This window comes from Oncorhynchus keta, unplaced genomic scaffold, assembly GCF_023373465.1.
Source record: "Oncorhynchus keta strain PuntledgeMale-10-30-2019 unplaced genomic scaffold, Oket_V2 Un_contig_17122_pilon_pilon, whole genome shotgun sequence".
Lineage (NCBI taxonomy): Eukaryota > Metazoa > Chordata > Actinopteri > Salmoniformes > Salmonidae > Oncorhynchus > Oncorhynchus keta.
Window position 1 is genome coordinate 26,154 of NW_026280303.1, and position 27,251 is coordinate 53,404.

The following is a 27,251-nucleotide window of genomic DNA, read 5'->3' on the forward strand; positions in this document are numbered from 1 at the left end:
ATTGTGATTTGCAGTCATCTAGTGTATCTGTGAGTGTGTTCTGTGTCCAAGTGTGTCTGTGGATGGTATGTTTGAGTGGCAACTGCCAACAATCAATGTCATGGAGCTGAGAGAACATGAAATGTTTGGCTGACGGATTAAGTTTAAAAAATGATGAAAAACTGGGTTCCATTTTGGTTATCTGTGATTTTAAGGTGTTACCTCTTGGCCTATAGTTTTGGAGGTGGAGTTTGCATTGAGGTCCTGATGTAGCAGAGACCCTTCCAGCTTATACCATTCTTCAGCCAAAGGGGAGTCTGGGCCGGCTGACAGTCCTGGTGCCTGTAGTTTAGTGTCAACAGGGATGTTGAGGGTTTGGGAGGAGTGTAAAGGAGATGTGTTTGATGCAGGTTTGGTGGTGGTGGTTGTAGGTGGTTAAAAATATTTTTGCAGCGATAAAGAAATGGAATGCGGTATTGGATTTCAGAATGAGCACAAGAGTATAAATGGGGTAAACAGGGGTAAATAAGGTGTGTTTTGGAGAGGAAATAAAAGGAAGGGGGAAAATAATGGGGGCCAAAGAGAGAGGGTGGGGGGAGCATGAAGTGGGAGTCAAAGCCATGAAGTATAAGCTGGGAGTCAAAGCCAAACAAGGAGGCGGAGGGGAGACGAGAGGGAGAGGGAGAGCATGAAACAGAAGTGACGAGAGGTAAATGAATGCACGGTCGACTGTCTGGGTCCAAGAGACAGAGATAGAGAGAAACAACGAGAGTGAGAGATGGCGAGGAGACCGAAAGAAATACAAGGACAAAATGGAGGATAACAAGTTGAGGCCGTGAAAGGGGACGGAAAATACAGACAGGAGGAAAGGAAAGGCGGTAGGTACCAAGTGGATGAAAACAAGGACAGTATGGAGGTGAATAAGTGGAAACATAGAGCGGAAGAGTAAAGGTGTTGGTGTAGGTAGGGCGTTGTTGTGTCCTGTCAGAACATAGAGTTCCTCCCTGTCACGCAAACACAGTCATGTCTCTTCCCATGATGCTGTTGGCCGTTGCTTGTGTCCGCCTGTGTGTTCTCTCTAATGAACCACAAATCAGTTTGATCATGTATACATAATTAGTGTGTATGCATTTGTGTCTTGTGCACCTTCTCTGTTGGCATAATAATAATAATAATAATAATATATGCCATTTAGCAGACGCTTTTATCCAAAGCGACTTACAGTCATGTGTGCATACATTCAACGTATGGGTGGTCCCGGGAATCGAACCCACTACCCTGGCGTTACAAGCGCCATGCTCTACCAACTGAGCTACAGAAGGACCATCTTCTATATAGGGAGGATCTGTATCAGTGCCTGTGCCTTATGGCATCTTATGTGTAGCTCTGTTGACTACGTGGTGTGTGTTTACAGTTCTGTCCGCTGCAGGACCGACATACCTTTCCGCACATTCCCATCTGTGGCACGGAATTCCCTGGTGTTGAGCAGGAAGCAAGCACGGTCCTGCTGGTAGCGTTCCCGTGTTGTTCGGGCGCCCTCTCGCTCCGGACACAGCACCTGGTCAATGGTGGGGCAGTCCTCGTTCGCCAGGACCGCAGTGGCCGCGTCGCCGTTCTGCTTGGACTCTTTTGGAAAAGAAGGGGAGGCGGGGAAATAGGGAGGGAAGAGCAAGGGAGAAGGAGAGAGTAAAGGAGAAGGAAGGAATAGGAGAGTAGGAGTGAGGTATCTGGATAGTAGATGATGAAGGTTGTGATGGGAGACTGAGGCCAAACTGGGCTGTGTTTCCATATCCACACTAGCATACCACTTAGGATGCATGCCCATTACATTGCTTCATTCTACATAGTATGTTAGTATGGGTATTGGAACATAGCCCGAGGGTAGCAGTTGCTTACTTGATGATTAAATTGATCCAATCAGAGAGCTTGCTGTTGTGAGCTTAGGGGCTTTGCTTGGCTGCTATATCTGAGGTTTTGTTTTGGCACCTTGGCCCACCAAGGTGAAATCATGCAGAAATCATGAAATCATACAGAAATCATGAATCCCCAGTCTCCCATCACTGGAAAAAAGTGTGTAAGAAAATAGTCAAAGGAATAGGGAGAGGAGGTGTTACTACAAGCTACTGATCACAATTGAATACTGCAGATGAGATACATAATCAGAGACAGATTCAGTAAAATAGCCTCCAACTGGGCCAAATCTAATCCCAAACTATGGTGTCCTACTAAACAGAAACACAATGCAATAGACTATTATATTAGGACTTAAACATAAATGATCTTTTCATTGTGTGTGATAAAGTAAATGGCATTAGTGAAGAGCAGTCGTTTCAAATGGAGGACGGCTCATAATAATGTCTGGAACGGAGCAAATGGAATGGCATCAAACACGGAAACCATGTGTTTGATGTATTTGATACCATTCCACCCATTCCGCTCCAGCCATTACCACGAGCCCATCCTCCACAATTAAGGTGCCGCCAACCTCCTGTGGCTCAATGAAGTTTAGAGCTCAGGGTCGAGTACCATCTTAAGCTACTGTGTTTTCTAAAACACCCACATGTACATTCTACTATGATATGTAATTGATAATTGCCAATGTGTCAAAGTTCATGTCTATCCTGGCTTAGCAAGACAGCATGGTAAACTAAACACTGGACGTAGTGATAGATGTGGTGGTTCGGGGTGCGAGTTGATGCTACAGGGTGGCTGGTGCGTATATGCTCAGACACAGCTGTCAAATCTTCTCCCATGACTTCCTGCTCATAAACTTACTGACAACCTACAACAAAACTCTTATAAAAGAGAATGTGAAAGATAGAGAGAAAGTGGTGGGGTACTATAGGTGCTGATGCAATAAAATACTAGAACTGCAGACTCACTGTTGATTTCTCAACAAAATACACAACAGGTGCCATATTGTCGTGTGTGGATATTGGGTTCATAGGTCATACACAATGATGCCAAATGAAATAGGAAGTACTGCACATATTACGTACTAAATATTTAAATTAAGTTTTTCTACAATATTTTGTCTAACATTTAAACCAAACCATTTAACCAAATGTATGTATATTAGGCTGTTGTGAAGAGATCCAAATGAGATTTTAAAGTATTGTGTTTGTTTAATGCAGACAGATGGAGGCCTGTTGGCAAAAGTGGACTCACCAGTTGATCATAAATTACCTATGAGTTCTGATGGGTTAGCTATCTCTCAAGGGCAGATTCAGAATCAGCCCCCTCTCTTAAAGGCAGATTCAGAATCAGACCCCCCTCCCATCCCTATCAGAGTCACCCACAAACTGTGAAAATCCCTGTCCCAAGTTTGATTGAATGGATATCTATTGACACTAAACTGTACAATTTGACAACATCTTTGCCAAAAATATCATATTTTGCCGGGTTAATTTGAGTTCTACGCCCTTGTTGGAGGCCAGTGGTGGTGTGCCCAGATGCTCAGCGAAGCTCCATGTTGTGTTTACAAACTCATACCAATCTTATGAGTCGAGGTCGTAGCAATTTAGTTAACTTGCAGTCTGTGTCTTAAAATAGGGGGCTGAGGATTAAAAATAGAAATGTCTCACCTCGGTTGATCTCTATGATCTCCTCTTGAGCGAGTGGGCAGTCAAGGCCTCCGGACCAGATCACCTCGCCGAGTACATTACCCAGGATCCTATGGGGCGAGGCAGTGGCCAGGGCGAGGGCGTCGGGCTTGCAGTAGTTGGGCGAGCCTGGCATGGTGGGCCGGGGGATGTGCTTGCCCTTTTCTTGGGCAGCTTCTGCTTAGCCATGGCCAGTGAGTAGTACATGCCAAAGTTGTTGACAATGACGGGCACAGGCATGGCGATGGTCAACACCCCGCCAGGGCGCACAGCGCGCCCACCAGCATCCCCCGACCACGTCTCGGGGTACATGTCCCCGTAGCCCAGAGTGGTCATGGTGACCACAGCCCACCAGAAGCCAATGGGGATGTTCTTGAAGTTTGTGTGTTTGGCAGCCGTAGGGTCGTCGGGGTCTGCGCCGATGCGCTCGGCATAGTAGATCATGGTTGCGAAGATGAGCACACCGAGAGCAAGGAAGATGATGAGCAGGAGGAACTCATTGGTGCTGGCGCGGAGCGTGTGGCCCAGGACGCGAAGTCCCACGAAGTGGCGGGTCAGCTTGAAGATACGCAGGATGCGAACGAAGCGGACCACGCGCAGGAAGCCCAACACGTCCTTGGCGGCTTTGGAGGACAGGCCGCTCAGCCCCACCTCCAGGTAGAAGGGCATAATGGCAATGAAGTCGATGATGTTGAGGGTGCTCCTGAAGAACTCGACCTTATCCGGGCAGAAGACCACGCGTGCCATCACCTCAATGGTGAACCAGATGACGCACATGCCCTCCACGCACGTAAGCCAGCTGTCGGTCACCACCTCGTAGACGATCACCTCCCGCGTCACGCTTCCCTCCGTCACGTTCTCCGTCTTGTTGTAGATGGTGTTGAAGGCCTCGTGTGTCTCCATGCAGAAGGTGGAGATGGAGATGAGGATGAACAGAAGGGAGACTAATGCGCAGTACTGGAGGAGAGGAACAGAGAGAAACAGAGAGTGGAGGGACAGAGAGAGCAGGGGAAAGGCCAACAGACAGAAGGCAAAGAGAAAGTTGAAGATAGAGGGACAGTAAAGGAGAAAAGAAAGAGGAAGGAGAGAAGGTTTACAGTCATATACAAACAACAGAGCTAGAAAAACAGATGGTGTATTGTTCAACAGTTTGTCAGCCCCTACAGGACACTGCTCGATCAGATGAGATGAGGGCAGATTATTAAACTGGACTAGACTCCTAAGTGGGATAATGCTGACCTTGAGGGTGACTGCAGGGTCAAACTGGACCGAGCACTGAGGGATACTCAATCTGACAATCATAAAAAAATGCTGCAACGATCATCGGCATTACATTTACATTTAAGTCATTTAGCAGACGCTCTTATCCAGAGCGACTTACAAATTGGTGCATTCACCTTATGACATCCAGTGGAACAGCCACTTTACAATAGTGCATCTAAATCTTTTAAGGGGGGTGAGAAGGATTACTTTATCCTATCCTAGGTATTCCTTAAAGAGGTGGGGTTTCAGGTGTCTCCGGAAGGTGGTGATTGACTCCGCTGTCCTGGCGTCGTGAGGGAGTTTGTTCCACCATTGGGGAGCCAGAGCAGCGAATAGTTTGGGCATGACAGCCCAAGGAAAAGCAGTGGAATGGAGGAAAGCGGAAGGAGACCTGGCTGGAATGAGAATACAGACGACTACTGTTTCATTGGCGCAGCACGGACACGGAGTGAAGGGGAGTAAAATAAAGGTGGAGAGGACACAGAGTAAAGGGGAGTAAAAGAAAGGTGGAGAACACAGAGAAAAGGGGAGTAAAAGAAGGGTGGAGAACACAGAGAAAAGGGGAGTAAAATAATGGTGGAGAGGACACAGAGTAAAGGGGACTAAAATAAAGGTGGAGAGGACACAGAGTAAATGGGAGTAAAATAAAAGTGGAGAGGACACAGAGTGAAGGGGAGTAAAATAAAGGTGAAGAGGACACAGAGTAAAGGGGAGTAAAATAAAGGTGGAGAGGACACAGAGTAAAGGGGAGTAAAATAAAGGTGAAGAGGACACAGAGTAAAGGAGAGTAAAATAAAGGTGGAGAGGACACAGAGTAAAGGGGAGTAAAATAAAGGTGGAGAGGACACAGAGTAAAGGGGAGTAAAATAAAGGTGGAGAGGACACAGAGTAAAGGGGAGTAAAATAAAGGTGGAGAGGACACAGAGTAAAGGGGAGTAAAATAAAGGTGGAGAGGACACAGAGTAAAGGGGAGTAAAATAAAGGTGGAGAGGACACAGAGTAAAGGGGGAGTAAAATAAAGGTGGAGAGGACACAGAAGAAAGTGACGGGGAAACAGAAAATATCGTCGTAAAAGGATTAAACGGATGAATTATAAATATCCATGTATCTCAGAGTGCACTGAATGGGTTTCAAATGAGGATGGGGCCCCTTCATACTGAATGTTCAACATAAAGGGCCTGAAACATGTGTCATTGAGTCTGTTTGTGGCCCAGCATGATTCATTGTGGTCCCAATTCATGTTCCAATAACTAGCCAGATGATTTGAAAATATGTCATGTTGAAATAACAATTCACACAAAGTGAAAGGACTGACAGCCCTATTGTACATTATGTATTGGCCATCATTTGGACCTTTACAACTACTATATTAATCATACAGTGGAAATCCCTAAAGCCCAAAGTGCTTGAGATAGCGTTCTATTTTAACACTTCATTTCAAGGTAACAGCAATGGGGAGCCAATACTCCCCATTCAGTCATGTAATTAACCCCCTACTTTTAAAGAGTTCTGCGAATGCAAAAATGTCTAAAACACCCTACAATCACCCTCCAATTAGCCAGATAGGTACTCCGTATACTCCGTATACTCCTTATAATACCACTACCACTATTATGGTGCTACTGTATAAAGCATTGTATGATTGGTAACTGAGTAAATATCAATACGTCCTGTGATATCCTCTTCATAATACCTTATAAGTCGATTTATTATACGTTTTGAGCCTTACAATGCACGACATGGGTGCTTAAAACTGGTACTTATTTATTAACCATTGATCAAATCAGACGGTACAACATGAGTACAATCAGTCAGAGACATCCAACAAGACCTCAAACTGAATGAATCAAATCAAAGTTATTTATAAAGCCCTTCGCACATCAGCTGATATCTCAAAGTGCTGTACAGAAAACCCAGCCTAAAACCCCAAACAGCAAGCAATGCAGGTGTAGAAGCACCCTCTCGAAGGGTTCATTTGAGATAACCAAACAGGCAGACTTCATTTCAAACTATATTATAGGTCGCCCTTTATGTACTAAAACTGAACGACAACATCCAGTTTATAACAATAGTCATTTAACCATATATGGTTGCTGTCACGACTTCCGCCGAAGTTGGCTCCCCTGCCTGTTCGGGCGGTGCTCGGCTGTCGTCTTCACCGTCCTACCAGCCGCTACCGATCCCTTTTTCGTTTGTCTGTTGGTTTTGTCTTATTAGTTTCACCTGTGTGTATTTTAGTTTAATTAGCGTCCTTATATATAGTAGGTTGTCCCGACCTTGTTTTGTGCGGGATTGTTTTTGTTACTCTGTTGAATGGTGGTTTTCATATGTGTATTCTCCGGACTATTTGGTCCTGTGTTTGGGCTGGTCTATTGTATGCGCCCTGTATGTTGGCGGGACCGTTTTGTTCGTAGGAGAATAAATTTACGATATATTGAACCCTGCTCTCTGCGCCTGATTCCAACCCACCACTCCTAGTATCCCGTGACAGTTGCAGTAGTCCTGTGTGGCTCAGTTGGTTAGACTGTGTTGTTAGCAATGCCAGGGTCATTTGTTCAATTCCCACAGGGATCACAGACACCAACTAAAAATGTATGTACTCCACTGTAATGTTACTCGCGTTGGATTAAAGCATCTGGTAAATGGCACATGTTATCATTAGCTAATTAAAACAAACAAGATACTAAACGATATCATAACCGCCATCGATAAGAGACATTACTGTGCAGCCCTATTCATCGACCTGGCCAAGGCTTTCGACTCTGTCATTCACCACATTCTTTTCGGCAGACTCGGCTCTACGCAGACGACTCTGCAATTATATTCAATGTGCAAGGCAAAATTGAGGCTGTGATTAAGAAGTTGGAACTCTTCTCTGTCTGCATTAACAAGGACAACACACAGGTCTTTCCATCATTGTATGATTTTTTGTGTGCAAATGAACTCAAGCTTACGGACAATGTCAAATGTGATATAGTGAAGCACCTGAGTGAGTTGGGTGCGCAATTACGCAGGTACTTTCCTGAAACGGATGTCACAAACAACTGGATTCTTTATCCCTTTCATGCCCTGCCTCCAGTCCGCTTACCAATATCTGAACAAGAGAGTCTCATCGAAATTGCAACAAGCGGTTCTGTGAAAATGTAATTTAACCAGAAGCCACTGCCAGAACTCCGGATTGGGCTGCGTTCAGAGTTACATGCCTTGGCAAATCGCTGTTATGACACTGATGCCCTTTGCAACCATGTACCTATGTAAGAGTGGATTCTCAGCCCTCACTAGCATGAAAACTAAACACAGGCACAGACTCTGTGTGGAAAATGATTTAAGACTGAGACCCTCTCCAATACAACCCAACGTTGCAGAGTTATGTGCATCCTTTCAAGCACACCCTTCACACAATTTACGATGAACAAGTAAGGTTTTATATGTAAGATGGTTAAGTAAAGAGCTAAATTATTGATTATTATTTTGTATTATTTGTGCCTTGGTCTTTGCTTTGTCACTTTGTCACTTCCAACGAGCCAGGTTGTGACTAAAACTCAAACTCTTTCTTATGCTTAATAAATGCATTGTATATAGTGTGTGTGTTGCAGGCTTACAATGATGACAAAAAACAGCATTTGAGAGTGCGCTGACCCTGGTCCTAGAGGGGTATGCAGCTGGAGGTTTAATGTTTGAAGGGGTACGGGACTATAAAACATTTGGGAACCACTGCCATAGGGGAACCATTTTCGGGCTTCTGAAGAACCAGAAATGTGATTGCTCTTTGAAGAACCATATAAACCAGAAATGTTTTGTCCCTCCAGGGCCAGAATTGAATAGCCCTGCTGTATGGTTATAAGCCTTATTTGCACATTTCCCAGAGTGCCTTTCGAGTGAATTTTATAGTTACCAATACCACCCTTGACTGTGTTTGCTAGTGACGGAGAAATAGTTGATGCATTCATTCAGTTTCATCGTTGTGGCCTTCACCAAGTGAGATCCTAAGTAAATATGTTGTCATTAAAATGTCACTGTTAAGACAAAAATATTTCATGAGGCCTTTTATTGAGGGCCTATTATTACACTAATACAGTGGCCTGCAACTCCATACTACACCTGCAAGTCACATTATGATAGCTTGCAAAGTGATGTGTAGTTCCTATTGGAATCCAGCCAGTGTGGGGATATCCAACATTTGGCATTTTTATTCACCCGCAAGTGGCATTCAGAATGACTGCCATTGTTGGGAAGACTAAGTTATGAACTACTTTAAACATCTAAACTGGAACAAACATTTCAGGAATGAGTCCAATCAATTCAAGTAACAGATTAGAATAGTTTAGAAAAAATTGAGTAGCATAAGGTTAATGAATCAATCAATGTGCATGTGTAACGGGAGTCGTCGTCTGAAGAAGAGGAATCGGACCAAAGGTAAGTGTTCATGCCTTTTTATTGTAACCGAACACTATACCAAAATAACAAAGAGAAACGAAACCGTCCTGTCAGGTGCAGCAAACACTAAACAGAAAATAACTACCCACAAAAACCATGTGGGAAAAGGCTACCTAAGTATGGTTCCCAATCAGAGACACCAATAGACAGCTGTCCCTGATTGAGAACCACACCCGGCCAAAACAAAGAAATACAAAAACATAGAAAAGGGAACATAGAATGCCCACCCAAATTACACCCTGACCAAACCAAAATAGAGACATAAAAAGCTCTCTAAGGTCAGGGCGTGACAGCATGCAAAAACATAGATGCTGAAGCAAACAATTCTAAAAATCAACTGCAATAAAGCATGCTGGGAAATATGATAAAGATAGGTGTGGTTTTGGTTAAACTCTGGGTGTTAATTTATCTCTTTACATGTGCTATGAAAGGGCCACATCTGCAGGCTTCCATACATTTCAAGAACCTTTAAGAATTCCGAAGATCTGTAGATGCCACGTCAAGGACCCCACAGCTAAGTCAAAGGTTCTTAATCTGGCAAGAGTTCTCCAAGGAACCTTAAGAGCTGAGGAAGAAGCATTTAAGAACAAGTATTTTCTTCAGTGTATATAATAAACAATTGAAGACGGAAGTTTACATACACCTTAGCAAAATACAAGAATGTGAAATGTCAGAATAATAGTAGAGAGAATTATTTATTTCAGCTTTTATCACTTTTTCACATTCCCAGTCGGTCAGAAGTTTACATACACTCAATTAGTATTTGGTAGCATTGCCTTTAAATTGTTTAACTTGGGTCAAACGTTTCGGGTAGCCTTCCACAAGCTTCCCACAATAAGTTGGGTAAATTTTGGCCCATTCCTCCTGACAGAGCTTGTGTAACTGAGTCAGGTTTGTAAGCCTCCTTGCTCACACACGCTTTTTCAGTTCTGCCAACAAATGTTCTATAGGATTGAGGTTAGGGCTTTGTGATGGCCACTCCAATACCTTGACTTTGTTGTCCTTAAGCCATTTTGCCACAACTTTGGAAGTATGCTTGGGGGTCATTGTTCATTTAACAGGCAGTTAACCCACTGTTCCTAGGCCGTCATTGAAAATAAGAATTTGTTCTTAACTGACTTGCCTAGTTAAATAAATGTAAAATACATTTAAAAAAAAAATACATTTGGAAGACCCATTTGCGACCAAGCTTTAACTTCCTGACTGATCTCTTGTATTGTTGCTTCAATATATCCATATAATTTTCCTACCTCATGATGCCATCTATTTTGTGAAGTGCACCAGTCCCTCCTGCAGCAAAGCACCCCACAATATGATGCTGCCACCCCGTGGTTAACGGTTGGGATGGTGTTCTTCGGCTTGCAAGCCTCCCCATTTTCTTCCAAGCATAACGATGGTCAATATGACAAAACAGTTCTATTTTTGTTTCATCAGACTAGAAGACATTTCTCCAAAAGTACAATCTTTGTCCCATGTGTAGCTGCAAACCGTATTCTGAGAGTTTCAGCTGTAGTGTTAATTTGATGGTGGCGGTGGCTGTGATTATGCTGGAGGCAAGATTTTCTTCTCGTAGGACAATAAACGTTTTCTGATTGGGAGATTATGATGGTGACGGGGATGATATTTAGTAATACTACTCAAAGTACTGCTGGTCATAGCACTTTACGGTCACCATCATTTTCATGTGTATGGAAAACATTATACAGTAGATGATTTTACCATCAAGGTATGCTAGCCTTACCTGAGAGGCATTTACATTCTCTGTTGGTTTCTCTCTTTCAGTCTCTCTCTCTACTACTCTCTCTAACACACACATGCACACAGTAGACTTGGGTACACATAGCAACAAAAAAAAGCCTAACACAGTAAAATGGGTAGAACACCTGATCTTGTATGTAGGCTGTACAGGGGGCAGACAAGCGGGGGAGGGAGTGGGGGACCAGTTGATCTAACAACCACATGCAGGGAATGACAGGAGAACATGAGAGGGGGTTAGGAGGATATAAATGGAATAGAGGAAAACAAAACACAAAAACATGACCAAAAGATAAATGGATGTGTTACCAGAAGACAAGACCGGACAATCTGAACATCCTCTCGTGCCTGTATTACTTAAGTCGGGGGAGGACGTGTTAGTGGAAGGCTAGGCATTGGCCCAGAGCTAGAATAGGTTAGGCTAGGCATTGGTCCAGGGCTAGAATAGGTTAGGCTAGGCATTGGTCCAGGGCTAGAATAGGTTAGGCTAGGCATTGGTACAGGGCTAGAATAGGTTAGGCTAGGCATTGGTCCAGGGCTAGAATAGGTTAGGCTAGGCATTGGTTCAGGGCTAGAATAGGTTAGGCTAGGCATTGGTCCAGGGCTAGAATAGGTTAGGCTAGGCATTGGTCCAGGGCTAGAATAGGTTAGGCTAGGCATTGGTCCAGGGCTAGAATAGGTTAGGCTAGGCATTTGTCCAGGGCTAGAATAGGTTAGGTTAGGCTAGGCATTTGTCCAGGGCTAGAATAGGTTAGGCTAGGCATTGGTCCAGGGCTAGAATAGGTTAGGCTAGGCATTGGTCCAGGGCTAGAATAGGTTAGGCTAGGCATTGGTCCAGGGCTAGAATAGGTTAGGCTAGGCATTGGTCCAGGGCTAGAATAGGTTAGGCTAGGCATTGGTCCAGGGCTGGCATTTGTCCAGGGCTAGAATAGGTTAGGCTAGGCATTGGTCCAGGGCTAGAATAGGTTAGGCTAGGCATTGGTCCAGGGCTAGAATAGGTTAGGCTAGGCATTGGTCCAGGGCTAGAATAGGTTAGGCTAGGCATTGGTCCAGGGCTAGAATAGGTTAGGCTAGGCATTGGTCCAGGGCTAGAATGGGTTAGGCTAGGCATTGGTCCAGGGCTAGAATAGGTTAGGCTAGGCATTGGTCCAGGGCTAGAATAGGTTAGGCTAGGCATTGGTCCAGGGCTAGAATGGGTTACGCTAGGCATTGGTCCAGGGCTAGAATAGGTTAGGCTAGGCATTGGTCCAGGGCTAGGTTAGACTAGTTATTAGGCTAGTGGTAAAAAACAACAACATGCAACACCAGGGAAGACAGGAAAAGATGGAGGTAGATTTTAAAAATACCTATCTAAATCTGTCTGTAAACAATTGTTGGAAAAATGACTTAACCGACTTGCCAAAACTATAGTCTGTTAACAAGAAATGTGTGGAGTGGTTGAAAAACGTGTTTTAATGACAACTTAAGTGTATGTAAATTTCCGGCTTCAACTGTATCCTGCCTAGTGGCGTGCTGTTTAGTTTTGGCCGCATAAGGGAAAACAATTGACTATTCAGCTTCAGATAAGAAATGACTGAGGATGTGTTTTGGTGTAACATACAGTATTATAGACCTACTATCAGGCAGTATACTGTATGCTGTTATCTTTGGGTTTTGTTATCTCAAATACTAATGAATCATTGTGATCTTGTGAGACATTGATTCAGCTTTGATTTAACTTTACTAAATGAGTACCATTATGAGAAGTGCTAATCTTATAGATTTGAGCACCCTTTGAATCGTGGTCTGGAAAGGACAACACCGCAACCAAGTGGTCACATATCGTTCTCGGTTACACTGTGCAAGCGGGGTCCGTGGAGGTATATCAACATCGTGGCAGACGTGGTGAATTTGGATCCTCGATCTCGTTGGTGTGATGAGAAGGTTAATGCGATGGATCAATTTGTCTGCATATGCAATACAGATGGTGCGTTTCTGTAAGCTAAGCAGTAGAGCGAGTTCAAGTGCATCGTACATGAGCCCCAAGTCCATAACAAGCTGTTTTGAGGACAGCCGTTTTAGCAACTCCTTGGTAGAGTTTTCTGTCTGTGGCTTTTCCTGTAACATCGGATTTGGCCCGCTCAAACGGTCACGCCTCCAACCGACAGGCCTACAGTTATTCATCATTTGCACCCGGAGAGTGAGAGAGAAGACATAGAAGAAACCACAATTGACATACCTATAGGCTGCTATAGCCTACATATTTATTTAGGTTGTCATTCTATCGTTTTCATGGAATTTTAGTAGAAATTCAATTTATTTTGGATTTATCAGAATACATTTTTCAGAAATATTTTTACAGCTCTGTGTATTCTGCACCACTTTCCCGCACTACGGCATCACTATATCCTGGCTGAAACTATCTCACGGGATAAAGCATCCGACTGAGCTGTCTTACTATACTGCACTGTAAGCACATGTATCTGATGCTGTCTGGATAAATAGAGTATGCCCTACTCTTTTGTCCAGACAGCATCAGTTACATGGGATACGCATACTGAGACAAAGGGGCAATTTCGCTCACTCGGATGCTTAATCTGAGATTGATGGATCTTTCTGTCAGCACGCACCTTGGTCTAATATATTATCAATATTTCAATATTTTATTTTGACTGGCAAGGAGGTATGATAGGGCAGGCCAGGCCCCTAAGGCCGGCCATAACGTTGGCCCTGGGCGGGGCTGTGTTCAGCCCACCAATAGATCTTGGCCGTTATGATGAATACAGTCAACAAGGTACCCTCTGATTTATATAACACAGACCGACATGCTTTAACACACAGACCATCATCAGTAAAATATAGACAACCATGGAGATGGATATGGGTGTAATGAGATGCAGGCAGGTAAGGTTGTACACATGCACATATGCAACAAAGATGTATGGTGTTGTACATAATAGTTTACCATACAATGTATATGTTTTAGTTACTGAAATATAGTTATTACAGTATAATAACTGGATATCAAATCAAAGTGTATTTGTCACATGCACCAAGTACAACAGGTGTAGTAGACCTTACAGTGAAATGCTGAATAGAACAGGTGTAGTAGACCTTACAGTGAAATGCTGAATACAACAGGTGTAGTAGAACTTACAGTGAAATGCTGAATACAACAGGTGTAGTAGACCTTACAGTGAAATGCTGAATAGAACAGGTGTAGTAGACCTTACAGTGAAATTCTGAATACAACAGGTGTAGTAGACCCTACAGTGAAATGCTGAATACAACAGGTGTAGTAGACCTTACAGTGAAATGCTGAATAGAACAGGTGTAGTAGACCTTACAGTGAAATTCTGAATACAACAGGTGTAGTAGACCCTACAGTGAAATGCTGAATACAACAGGTGTAGTAGACCTTACAGTGAAATGCTGAATACAACAGGTGTAGTAGAACTTACAGTGAAATGCTGAATACAACAGGTGTAGTAGACCTTACAGTGAAATGCTGAATAGAACAGGTGTAGTAGACCTTACAGTGAAATTCTGAATACAACAGGTGTAGTAGACCCTACAGTGAAATGCTGAATACAACAGGTGTAGTAGACCTTACAGTGAAATGCTGAATACAACAGGTGTAGTAGAACTTACAGTGAAATGCTGAATACAACAGGTGTAGTAGACCTTACAGTGAAATGCTGAATAGAACAGGTGTAGTAGATCTTACAGTGAAATTCTGAATACAACAGGTGTAGTAGACCCTACAGTGAAATGCTGAATACAACAGGTGTAGTAGACCTTACAGTGAAATGCTGAATACAACAGGGGTAGTAGAACTTACAGTGAAATGCTGAATACAACAGGTGTAGTAGACCTTACAGTGAAATGCTGAATAGAACAGGTGTAGTAGACCTTACAGTGAAATTCTGAATACAACAGGTGTAGTAGACCCTACAGTGAAATGCTGAATACAACAGGTGTAGTAGACCTTACAGTGAAATGCTGAATACAACAGGTGTAGTAGAACTTACAGTGAAATGCTGAATACAACAGGTGTAGTAGACCTTACAGTGAAATGCTGAATAGAACAGGTGTAGTAGACCTTACAGTGAAATTCTGAATACAACAGGTGTAGTAGACCCTACAGTGAAATGCTGAATACAACAGGTGTAGTAGACCTTACAGTGAAATGCTGAATACAACAGGTGTAGTAGAACTTACAGTGAAATGCTGAATACAACAGGTGTAGTAGACCTTACAGTGAAAAGCTGAATACAACAGGTGTAGTAGACCTTACAGTGAAATGCTGAATACAGATGTAGTAGACCTTACAGTGAAATGCTGAATACAACAGGTGTAGTAGACCTTACAGTGAAATGCTGAATACAACAGTTGTAGTAGACCTCACAGTGAAAGGCTGAATACAACAGGTGTAGTAGACCTCACAGTGAAATGCTGAATACAACAGGTGTAGTAGACCTTACAGTGAAATGCTGAATACAACAGGTGTAGTAGACCTTACAGTGAAATGCGGAATACAACAGGTGTAGTAGACCCTACAGTGAAATGCTGAATACAACAGGTGTAGTACACCCTACAGTGAAATGCTGAATACAACAGTTGTAGTAGACCTCACAGTGAAAGGCTGAATACAACAGGTGTAGTAGACCTCACAGTGAAAAGCTGAATACAACAGGTGTAGTAGACCTCACAGTGAAATGCTGAATACAACAGGTGTAGTAGACCTCACAGTGAAATGCTGAATACAACAGGTGTAGTAGACCTCACAGTGAAATGCTGAATACAACAGGTGTAGTAGACCTTACAGTGAAATGCGGAATACAACAGGTGTAGTAGACCCTACAGTGAAATGCTGAATACAACAGGTGTAGTAGACCTCACAGTGAAATGCTGAATACAACAGGTGTAGTAGACCTCACAGTGAAATGCTGAATACAACAGGTGTAGTAGACCTCACAGTGAAATGCTGAATACAACAGGTGTAGTAGACCTCACAGTGAAATGCTGAATACAGCAGGTGTAGTAGACCTCACAGTGAAATGCTGAATACAACAGGTGTAGTAGACCTCACAGTGAAATGCTGAATACAACAGGTGTAGTAGACCTCACAGTGAAATGCTGAATACAACAGGTGTAGTAGACCTTACAGTGAAATGCTGAATACAACAGGTGTAGTAGACCTTACAGTGAAATGCGGAATACAACAGGTGTAGTAGACCCTACAGTGAAATGCTGAATACAACAGGTGTAGTACACCCTACAGTGAAATGCTGAATACAACAGTTGTAGTAGACCTCACAGTGAAAGGCTGAATACAACAGGTGTAGTAGACCTCACAGTGAAAAGCTGAATACAACAGGTGTAGTAGACCTCACAGTGAAATGCTGAATACAACAGGTGTAGTAGACCTCACAGTGAAATGCTGAATACAACAGGTGTAGTAGACCTCACAGTGAAATGCTGAATACAACAGGTGTAGTAGACCTTACAGTGAAATGCGGAATACAACAGGTGTAGTAGACCCTACAGTGAAATGCTGAATACAACAGGTGTAGTAGACCTCACAGTGAAATGCTGAATACAACAGGTGTAGTAGACCTCACAGTGAAATGCTGACTACAACAGGTGTAGTAGACCTCACAGTGAAATGCTGAATACAACAGGTGTAGTAGACCTCACAGTGAAATGCTGAATACAACAGGTGTAGTAGACCTCACAGTGAAATGCTGAATACAACAGGTGTAGTAGACCTTACAGTGAAATGCGGAATACAACAGGTGTAGTAGACCCTACAGTGAAATGCGGAATACAACAGGTGTAGTAGACCTCACAGTGAAATGCTGAATACAACAGGTGTAGTAGACCTCACAGTGAAATGCTGAATACAACAGGTGTAGTAGACCTCACAGTGAAATGCTGAATACAACAGGTGTAGTAGACCTCACAGTGAAATGCTGAATACAGCAGGTGTAGTAGACCTCACAGTGAAATGCTGAATACAACAGGTGTAGTAGACCTCACAGTGAAATGCTGAATACAACAGGTGTAGTAGACCTCACAGTGAAATGCTGAATACAACAGGTGTAGTAGACCTTACAGTGAAATGCTGAATACAACAGGTGTAGTAGACCTTACAGTGAAATGCGGAATACAACAGGTGTAGTAGACCCTACAGTGAAATGCTGAATACAACAGGTGTAGTACACCCTACAGTGAAATGCTGAATACAACAGTTGTAGTAGACCTCACAGTGAAAGGCTGAATACAACAGGTGTAGTAGACCTCACAGTGAAAAGCTGAATACAACAGGTGTAGTAGACCTCACAGTGAAATGCTGAATACAACAGGTGTAGTAGACCTCACAGTGAAATGCTGAATACAACAGGTGTAGTAGACCTCACAGTGAAATGCTGAATACAACAGGTGTAGTAGACCTTACAGTGAAATGCGGAATACAACAGGTGTAGTAGACCCTACAGTGAAATGCTGAATACAACAGGTGTAGTAGACCTCACAGTGAAATGCTGAATACAACAGGTGTAGTAGACCTCACAGTGAAATGCTGAATACAACAGGTGTAGTAGACCTCACAGTGAAATGCTGAATACAACAGGTGTAGTAGACCTCACAGTGAAATGCTGAATACAACAGGTGTAGTAGACCTCACAGTGAAATGCTGAATACAACAGGTGTAGTAGACCTCACAGTGAAATGCTGAATACAACAGGTGTAGTAGACCTCACAGTGAAATGCTGAATACAACAGGTGTAGTAGACCTCACAGTGAAATGCTGAATACAACAGGTGTAGTAGACCTCACAGTGAAATGCTGAATACAACAGGTGTAGTAGACCTCACAGTGAAATGCTGAATACAACAGGTGTAGTAGACCTCACAGTGAAATGCTGAATACAACAGGTGTAGTAGACCTCACAGTGAAATGCTGAATACAACAGGTGTAGTAGACCTCACAGTGAAATGCTGAATACAACAGGTGTAGTAGACCTCACAGTGAAATGCTGAATACAACAGGTGTAGTAGACCTCACAGTGAAATGCTGAATACAACAGGTGTAGTAGACCTCACAGTGAAATGCTGAATACAACAGGTGTAGTAGACCTTACCGTGAAATGCTGAATACAACAGTTGTAGTAGACCTCACAGTGAAAGGCTGAATACAACAGGTGTAGTAGACCTCACAGTGAAATGCTGAATACAACAGGTGTAGTAGACCTTACAGTGAAATGCTGAATACAACAGGTGTAGTAGACCTTACAGTGAAATGCGGAATACAACAGGTGTAGTAGACCCTACAGTGAAATGCTGAATACAACAGGTGTAGTACACCCTACAGTGAAATGCTGAATACAACAGTTGTAGTAGACCTCACAGTGAAAGGCTGAATACAACAGGTGTAGTAGACCTCACAGTGAAAAGCTGAATACAACAGGTGTAGTAGACCTCACAGTGAAATGCTGAATACAACAGGTGTAGTAGACCTCACAGTGAAATGCTGAATACAACAGGTGTAGTAGACCTCACAGTGAAATGCTGAATACAACAGGTGTAGTAGACCTCACAGTGAAATGCTGAATACAACAGGTGTAGTAGACCTCACAGTGAAATGCTGAATACAACAGGTGTAGTAGACCTCACAGTGAAATGCTGAATACAACAGGTGTAGTAGACCTTACAGTGAAATGCTGAATACAACAGGTGTAGTAGACCTCACAGTGAAATGCTGAATACAACAGGTGTAGTAGACCTCACAGTGAAATGCTGAATACAACAGGTGTAGTAGACCTCACAGTGAAATGCTGAATACAACAGGTGTAGTAGACCTCACAGTGAAATGCTGAATACAACAGGTGTTGACCTTAGTGAAATGCTTACTTACAGGCTCTAACCAATAGTGCATAAAAGGTGTTAGTTGAACAATAGGTAAGTAAAGAAATAAAACAACAGTAAAAAGACAGGCTATATACAGTAGCGAGGCTATACAAGTAGAGAGGCTACATACAGACACCAGTTAGTCAGGCTGATTGAGGTAGAATGTACATGTGAGGCACGTAGCTCGAATATAGATATAATAACAGTCAACTGCAAGACAAGGTTAAGGTTACTGTATATCCATTTGTCAGAAATGCTAGGTGCATCAGTGTAGCTCTGTCCACATATCCACTACCCTCTGAGTCTACCAGTGCATGGTCAACAAACACACACACGCGCATACACACACAATGAGACATATGTAGATCCATAAGTTCAAGCATGTCACCCATATGTAGAGAGGAACACTGGACTTAGGGGTGACGGTCGGGAATCGATCCCATTCGTGTAGTCTCCGTCATCAGCGAGAGCACCCAATAGAGAGGCACTTCCTGTTACACTACATTAAAGCCACAGGAAAAGATCAGGTGACCCAATCCAGACTAATGTATCTATCTAACCCTGACACGGAGCTCGTCCTGTGCAGAGACCAGATACTGGACCTGGACAGCTACAACGTTTCTACAGCCAGGTTAGACTGTACTAGAGAGAGATGCAGTATGTGTAGGATGGGGTGTGTGTGCAGGGGTGGATGTGTGTGTGTGCGTATGTGCTACTTGGTTCTGTATGTTGGCATGTTTTGTTGAGAATGCATGTAATGATGTATATTTGTATACTTACAGTACCAGTCAAAAGTTTGGACGCACCTACTCATTCCAGGGTTTTTCTTTATTTTTAAAAAAAAAATCTACATTGTCGAACAAAAGTGAAGACAGCAAAACTATGAAATAACACATAAGGAATCATGTAGTAACCAACACAGTTTGAAACAAATCAAAGTATATTTTATATTTGAGATTCTTCAAAATAGCCACCCTTTGACTTTGATGACAGCTTTGCACATGCTTTGGCATTCTCTCAACCAGCTTCATGAGGTAATCACCTGGAATGCATTTTAATTAACAGGTGTGCCTTGTTAAAAGTTAATTTGTGGAATCTCTTTCCTTCTTAATGTGTTTGAGCTATTCAGTTGTGTTGTGACAAGTTAGAGGGTGCTATACAGAAGATAACCCTATTTGTTAAAAGACTAAGTCCAGATTATGGCAAAAACAGCTCAAATAAGCAAATCAAATCAAATCAAATTTATTTATATAGCCCTTCGTACATCAGCTGATATCTCAAAGTGCTGTACAGAAACCCAGCCTAAAACCCCAAACAGCAAACAATGCAGGTGTAAAAGCACGGTGGCTAGGAAAACTCCCTAGAAAGGCCAAAACCTAGGAAGAAACCTAGAGAGGAACCGGGCTATGTGGGGTGGCCAGTCCTCTTCTGGCTGTGCCGGGTAGAGATTATAACAGAACATGACCAAGATGTTCAAATGTTCATAAATGACCAGCATGGTCGAATAATAATAAGGCAGAACAGTTGAAACTGGAGCAGCAGCACAGTCAGGTGGACTGGGGACAGCAAGGAGCCTTCATGTCAGGTAGTCCTGGGGCACGGTCCTAGGGCTCAGGTCAGTTGAAACTGGAGCAGGAGCATGGCCAGGTGGACTGGGGACAGCAAGGAGTCCTCATGTCAGGTAGTCCTGGGACATGGTCCTAGGGCTCAGGTCCTCCGAGAGAGAGAAAGAAAGAGAGAAGGAGAGAATTAGAGAACGCACACTTAGATTCACACAGGACACCGAATAGGACAGGAGAAGTACTCCAGATATAACAAACTGACCCTAGCCCCCCGACACATAAACTACTGCAGCATAAATACTGGAGGCTGAGACAGGAGGGGTCAGGAGACACTGTGGCCCCATCCGAGGACACCCCGGACAGGGCCAAAGACAAATGACATTCCATCATTATTTTAAGACAAAAAGGCCAGCCGATCCGGAACATTTCAAGAACTTCGAAAGTTTCTTCAAGTGCAGTAGCATTAACCATCAAACGCTACGATGAAACTGGCTCTCATGACGACCGCCACAGGAAATGAAGACCCAGAGTTACCTCTGCTGCAGAGGATAAGTTCATTACCAGCCTCAGAAATCGACAATTAACTGCAACTCAGATTGTAGCCCAAAGAAATGACACATCTCAACATCAACTGTTCAGAGGAGACTGAGTGAATCACGCCTTCATGGTCAAATTGCTGCAAAGAAACAACTACTAAAGGACACTTACAACAAGAAGAGACTTGCTTGGGCCAAGAAACACGAGCAATGGTGGAAATCTGTCCTTTGGTCTGATAAGTCCAAATGGGAGATGTTTGTTCCAACCGCCGTGTCTTTGTGAGATGCAGAGTAGGTGAACAGATGATCTCCTCGTGTGGTTTCCACCGTGAATCATGGAGGAGGAGGTGTGATGGTGTGGGGGTGCTTTGCTGGTGACACTGTATGTGATTTATTTAGAATTCAAGACACACTTAACCAGCATGATGGCTACCACAGCATTCTGCAGCGATACGCCATCCCATCTGGTTTGCACTTAGTCCTACTATCATTTGCTTTTAATATGACAATGACCCAACACGGCTGTGTAGGGGCTATTTTACCAAGAAGGAGAGTGATGGAGTGCTGCATCAGATGGCCTGGCCTCCACAATCACCCAACCTCAACCTAATGTCACACCCTGATCTGTTACACATGTCCTTGTGCCCTACACATGTCCTTGTGTCCTTGTTCCCCACTTATCACCATGTGTGTTTTCTCTCTGTCTGTCTGTCTGTCTGTGCCAGTTCCTCTTGTTTGTTCAAGCCCACCAGCATTTTGTGTCTCTTCTCCTGCTTTTTCAAGTCTCTCTTTTCTCACCCTCCTGGTTTTGACCCCTGCCTGTCCTGACTCCGAGCCCGCCTGCCTACTCTGCCTGCCACTGACCCTGATCCTTTCTGCTGTCCTGCACCTTGGCCCCCAAAATAGGGCTACTTAATGTTAGATCCCTTACTTCAAAGGCAATTATAGTCAATGAACTAATCACTGATCATAATCTTGATGTGATTGGCCTGACTGAAACATGGTTTAAGCCTAATGAATTTACTTTGTTAAATGAGGCCTCACCTCCTGGCTACACTAGTGACCATATCCCCCGTGCATCCCACAAAGGCGGAGGTGTTGCTAACATTTACGATAGTAAATTTCAATTTACCAAAAAAGAGGTTTTCGTCTTTTGAGCTTCTAGTCATGAAATCTATGCAGCCTACTCAATCACTTTTATAGCTACTGTTTACAGGCCTCCTGGGCCATATACAGCATTCCTCGTTGAGTTCCCTGAATTCCTATCGGACCTTGTAATCATAGCAGATAATATTCTAATCTTTGGTGACTTTAATATTCACATGGAAAAGTCCACAGACCCACTCCAAAAGGCTTTTGGAGCCATCATCGACTCAGTGGGTTTTGTCCAACATGTCTCTAGACCTATTCACTGTCACAGTCATATTCTGGACCTAGTTTTGTCCCATGGAATAAATGTTGTGGATCTTAATGTTTTTCCTCATAATCCTGGACTATCAGACCACCATTTTATTACGTTTGCAATTGCAACAAATAATCTGCTCAGACCCCAACCAAGGAACATCAAAAGTCGTGCTATAAATTCACAGACAATACAAAGATTCCTTGATGTCCTTCCAGACTCCCTCTGTCTACCCAAGGACACCAGAGGACAAAAATCAGTTAACCACCTAACTGAGGAAGTCAATTTAACCTTGCGCAATACCCTAGATGCAGTTGCACCCCTAAAAACTAAAAACATATCTCATAAGAAACTAGCTCCCTGGTATACAGAAAATACCCAAGCTCTGAAGCAAGCTTCCAGAAAATTGGAACGGAAATGGCGCCACACCGAACTGAAAGTCTTCCGAATAGCTTGGAAAGACAGTACCATGCAGTATCGAAGAGCCCTTACTGCTGCTTGATCATCCTATTTTTCCAACTTAATTGAGGAAAATAAGAACAATCCGAAATTCCTTTTGATACTGTCGCAAAGCTAACTAAAAAGCAGCATTCCCCATGAGAGGATGGCTTTCACTTCAGCAGTAATAAATTCATGAACTTCTTTGAGGAAAAGATCATGATCATTAGAAAGCAAATTACAGACTCCTTTTTAAATTAGCGTATTCCTTCAAAGCTCAGTTGTCCTGAGTCTGCACAGCTCTGCCAGGACCTAGGATCAAGAGAGACACTCAAGTGTTTTAGTACTATATCTCTTGACACAATGATGAAAATAATCATGGCCTCTAAACCTTCCAGCTGCATTCTGACCCTATTCCAACTAAACTACTGAAAGAGCTGCTTCCTGTGCTTGGCCCTCCTATGTTGAACATAATAAACAGCTCTCTATCCACCGGATGTGTACCAAACTCACTAAAAGTGGCAGTAATAAAGCCACTCTTGAAAAAGCCAAACCTTGACCCAGAAAATATAAAAACTATCGGCCTATAACAAATCTTCCATTCGTCTCAAAAATTTTAGAAAAGGCTGTTGCGCAGCTACTCACTGTCTTCCTGAAGACAAACAATGTATACAAAATGCTTCAGTCTGGTTTTAGACCCCATCATATCACTGAGACTGCACTTGTGAAGGTGGTAAATTACCTTTTAATGGCATCAGACCGAGGCTCTGCATCTGTCCTCGTGCTCCTAGACCTTAGTGCTGCTTTTGATACCATCGATCACCACATTCTTTTGGAGAGATTGGAAACCCCAATTAGTCTACACGGACAAGTTCCGGCCTGGTTTAGATCTTATCTGTCAGAAACTTTCTGTCCAAAAATGATGCAGAAAAATTAATCCATGCTTTTGTCACTTCTAGGTTAGACTACTGCAATGCTCTACTTTCCGGCTACCCGGATAAAGCACTAAATAAACTTCAGTTAGTGCTAAATACGGCTGCTAGAATCCTGACTAGAACCCCCAAAAATATCCTATTACTCCAGTGCTAGCCTCCCTACACTGGCTTCCTGTCAAGGCAAGGGCTGATTTCAAGGTTTTACAGCTAACCTACAAAGCATTACATGGGCTTGCTCCTACCTAATCTCGCACGCTACGGTCACAAGACGCAGGCCTCCTAATTGTCCCCTGAATTTCTAAAAATGGAGCTGCTATAGAGCTCTATTTTTATGGAATGGTCTGCCTACCCATGTGAGAGACGCAGACTCGGTCTCAACCTTTGAGTCTTTACTGAAGACTCATCTCTTCAGTGGGTCAAATGATTGAGTGTAGTCTGGCCCAGGAGTGTGAAGGTGAACGGAAAGGCTCTGGAGCAATGAACCGCCCTTGCTGTCTCTGCCTGGCCGGTTCCCCTCTCTCCACTGGGATTCTCTGCCTCTAACCCTATTACAGGGGCTGAGTCACTGGCTTACTAGGGCTCTTTCATACCGTCCATAGGAGGGGTGCGTCACTTGAGTGGGTTGAGTCACTGATGTGATCTTCCTGTCTGGGTTGGCGCCCCCCTTGTGTTGTGCCGTGGCGGAGATCTTTGTGGGCTATACTCGGCCTTGTCTCAGGATGGTAAGTCGGTGGTTGAAGCTATCCCTCTAGTGGTGTGGGGGCTGTGCTTTGGCAAAGTGGGTGGGTTATATCCTTCCTGTTTGGCCCTGTCCGGGGGTGTCATCGGTTGGGGCCACAGTGTCTCCTGACCCCTCCTGTCTCCTCAGTCTCCAGTATTTTTGCTGCAGTAGTTTATGTGTCGGGGGCGAGGGTCAGTTTGTTATATCTGAAGTACTTCTCCTGTCCTATCCGGTGTCTTGTGTGAATTTAAGTATGCTCTCTAATTCTCTCTTTCTTTCTCTCTCTCGGAGGACCTGAGCCCTAGGACCATGCCTCAGGACTACTTGACATGAATACTCCTTGCTGTCCCCAGTCCACCTGGCCGTGCTGCTGTTCCAGTTTCAACTGTGATTATTATTATTTGACCATGCTAGTCATTTATGAACATTTGAACATCTTGGCCATGTTCTGTTATAATCTCCACCCGGCACAGCGAGAAGAGGACTGGCCAGCCCACATAGCCTGGTTCCTCTCTAGGTTTCTTCCTAGGTTTTGGCCTTTCTAGGAGTTTTTCCTAGCCACCGTGCTTCCACACCTGCAATGCTTGCTGTTTGGGGTTTTAGGCTGGGTTTCTGTACAGCACTTTGAGATATCAGCTGATGTACGAAGGGCTATATAAATACGTTTGATTTGATTTGAATAAATAACATGAAATAAAGCGTACCTAGGCGCATCATAAAACAGGCTAATGAAGAATGTTGGGTAGGTTAGGTCGTACCTAGGCGCATCATTAAACAGGCTAATGGAGAATGTTGGGTAGGTTAGTTAGGTCGTACCTAGGCGCATCATTAAACAGGCTAATGGAGAATGTTGGGTAGGTTAGGTCGTACCTAGGCGCATCATAAAACAGGCTAATGAAGAATGTTGTGTAGGTTAGGTCGTACCTAGGCGCATCATTAAACAGGCTAACGGAGAATGTTGGGTAGGTTAGGTCGTACCTAGGCGCATCATTAAACAGGCTAATGGAATGGAGAATGTTGGGTAGGTTAGGTCGTACCTAGGCGCATCATTAAACAGGCTAATGGAATGGAGAATGTTGGGTAGGTTAGGTCGTACCTAGGCGCATCATTAAACAGGCTAATGGAATGGAGAATGTTGGGTAGGTTAGGTCGTACCTAGGCGCATCATTAAACAGGCTAATGGAATGGAGAATGTTGGGTAGGTTAGGTCGTACCTAGGCGCATCATAAAACAGGCTAATGGAATGGAGAATGTTGGGTAGGTTAGGTCGTACCTAGGCGCATCATTAAACAGGCTAATGGAATGGAGAATGTTGGGTAGGTTAGGTCGTACCTAGGCGCATCATTAAACAGGCTAATGGAATGGAGAATGTTGGGTAGGTTAGGTCGTACCTAGCGCATCATTAAACAGGCTAATGGAATGGAGAATGTTGGGTAGGTTAGGTCGTACCTAGGCGCATCATTAAACAGGCTAATGGAATGGAGAATGTTGGGTAGGTTAGGTCGTACCTAGGCGCATCATTAAACAGGCTAATGGAATGGAGAATGTTGGGTAGGTTAGATAGGATACGGGAGTGAAAGGGAGAAAACATTTCGCTTGGATGCAGGTATGGAACCTCTTGTAGCAGGCTAAATTATGTAGCTAATATTAACATGAAATCATACATTTAAAAAATGTGTGATTAATATCAATGGCAACTGTTTGATTAGGCAGCACCTCATAGCGAAATAATATCAACACGTAGGCTAGCCGACAGTCTGAAATTAAAATAGCAGCCATATCATTTTTCCTTTGCTATCACAATTATTCTTTATCCGTGAGTCTATATATTGATACTTAACACAAGCAAACTGTCAAGGAAGTCATAGCCTACCTGCTCGATTATGATCGCTTGAACGAAAATCGAGAATTAATTATTCATAACAACTATGCATATAGGTTGATCATGGAAAGCTAATGTTATAAACTTTCAACAACCTATTGTAACTCAGATGTTAGTTGTCACAGTTGAAATGACAAATATGACATTTAAAGCAATCAATGAAGAAAAAAAACAGTCACTCACCCGGGCATATTTTGAGGAATAGGGGTCTTCAAAAAGAGCCCACATTCTGGGCCGCCAGATTTCCCACCGAGTCTTTTCCCTTCCGTCCTCATGCAAGCACAGTCTTTTCATGTCCCATTCATGTCCTGGTAGCGCTGGGTCATCCTCTGCCAACTCCGGTTCGGGATTCTCAAAGCTGTCCAACGCCTCCTCTGCGTCCCTGTGCTGGCGGTAATTCATCCAGCAACACGCCTCCACGTCCGTCTCATCGATGCCCCAGAATGCCAGCTCCTCTTCGAACAGCGGGCCGCACATCTTTCGGACAGTGCAACTTCCCTGTGCGGTAATAGTTGAGGATGAATGAAAAGACGGATGGGTGGCGATCGAAGAAGAACTCGTCGTTTCTGTGGTCGTAATCGAAGTTGCTAAAGGCGTCTGACTCGGTAAGCCAAGATAAGCGGGTACAGGGCAACGTTTTTAGTGTGCTTCGATAGGTTTCATGCCGCATCCCCCTGCAGTTTATCACTATTTTCTCGCTTTCCGACGGACAAGTCATGTCTGCAGTGTAACATGCTTTGTTGGACGAGTTGTTCACACTCTTGCACCCTTTGAAAGAGGAGACACAGACCGAACTGAGCGTAGATGAACGGAGTGAGCGAGAGGAGGAGAGAAAACTGGGGAGCAGGAG

The 27,251-nt window shown here is 43.6% G+C and overlaps 2 long non-coding RNA genes and 1 pseudogene across 2 annotated transcripts; 2 read left to right on the forward strand and 1 right to left on the reverse strand.

The window, feature by feature from the left end:
• Positions 1 to 1,419: 1,419 nt before the first annotated feature.
• On the reverse strand, positions 1,420 to 27,251 carry LOC127919574 (potassium voltage-gated channel subfamily C member 1-like; annotated as a pseudogene).
• LOC127919573 (uncharacterized) lies at positions 14,871 to 16,337 on the forward strand. The gene is made up of 3 exons (XR_008103351.1): positions 14,871 to 15,369; positions 15,826 to 15,901; positions 16,320 to 16,337. It is a non-coding gene; the product is annotated as an uncharacterized LOC127919573 (long non-coding RNA).
• Positions 25,486 to 26,428, forward strand: LOC127919572 (uncharacterized). Its single transcript, XR_008103350.1, has 3 exons — positions 25,486 to 25,721; positions 25,781 to 25,898; positions 25,957 to 26,428. It is a non-coding gene; the product is annotated as an uncharacterized LOC127919572 (long non-coding RNA).